Source organism: Tribolium madens, unplaced genomic scaffold, assembly GCF_015345945.1.
Source record: "Tribolium madens isolate multiple individuals breed KSU strain unplaced genomic scaffold, Tmad_KSU_1.1 Scaffold_1;HRSCAF=32;Tcas5.2_LG8, whole genome shotgun sequence".
Classification (NCBI taxonomy): Eukaryota; Metazoa; Arthropoda; class Insecta; order Coleoptera; family Tenebrionidae; genus Tribolium; species Tribolium madens.
Genome location: NW_025400984.1, coordinates 11,346,078 through 11,347,489, shown reverse-complemented (window position 1 = coordinate 11,347,489; position 1,412 = coordinate 11,346,078).

The following is a 1,412-nucleotide window of genomic DNA, read 5'->3' as shown; positions in this document are numbered from 1 at the left end:
TTTTGCTAAAATCGTCTAGGAAATTACCATATTTAGTTCGTTTTTGAACCAAAGACACATTTATTATCACCAAAGACTCATATATTATCAAAAAAAGCCTAAAAACCACAAAAACAAAATCGAAATTAGTCGAAAATAGTGTTATTTTAACTTTTTTCAAAATTGAAAGCATGTTTTTCAAATAAAATTTTAATAATAATAATAATAATAATCCTCACAACGTCGAAAATTATATATTGTTTGTCTTTTTCGAGTGTTTTTGAACATTTTTCAGCTGTAAATGCAGTTATTCGCAAACTTTTGTCAAAAATAATGTAGAAATTTACCAAAAATAAAGCATTTTCGGCTTTTTTGACACTTTTTCAAATTTTTTCTAAAAATTTTGCTCAAATCGTCTAGGAAATTACCATATTTAGTTCGTTTTTGAACCAAAGACTCATTTATTATCACCAAAGACTCATATACTATCAAAAAACCACAAAAACAAAATCGAAATTAATCGAAAATAGTGTTATTTTAACTTTTTTCAAAATTGAAAGCATGTTTTTCAAATAAAATTTTTAATAATAATAATTATTTTAGTTTTTTTGCAAGATTTCTCTAAAATAAAGCAAAAAAATCCTCACAACGTCGAAAATTATATATTGTTTGTCTTTTTCGAGTGTTTTAGCATTTTTTTTCAGGTAGAAACGCAATGATTTCGCATAATTTTGTTAAAAACAAGCAGAAAATTTACCGAATTAGGCTAAAAATTGTGCTATTTTCGACTTTTTCCAGTGATTAAGCACGTTTCCAAGATAAAAATCAAGTTTTTTCGAAAATTTTCTTTAAAATTGACTAAAAAATTATCCAATTTGGACCAAAATTGAATTATTTTAGCTACATTTAGTTTGTTTGAACTAAAGACTCAATTATTTTGCGAAACTTTGTCAAAAATCACAAAAAAAAATCCAAATTAATTATATTTTGTTTCACAAAAGTAAAGAAAAACAAAAAATAAAGTACTATTTTCAAGCAAGAAAATCACAGGATTTCGAACAAAAACCACCAAATTCAAACTGTCTTTTGGGCGTTTTTCGGCCAGAAACCAATAATTTCGCAACATTAAAATAAAATAATTTAACTGAAAAACCACAAAATATTGTCAAAAATTGTGCTCAAATTACTTTTTTATTGCATTTTTTTACATTACATTTTTTTGAAGTTATTCTCAGAGGAAAAATCATCAAATTAAATCAAAAATTGCTTTTTTGAGCAAATTTTTCATTTTAATTGTTATTTTTGCTTTACGTGTTATTTTACTTTCTTCAAACTTTCAAGCACGTTTTCCAAATAAAATTTTACTTTTTTTTGCAAGATTTCTCTAAAATGAAGCAAAAAACATGTTTTCATTGCGTAATTGTAAAAGTAAC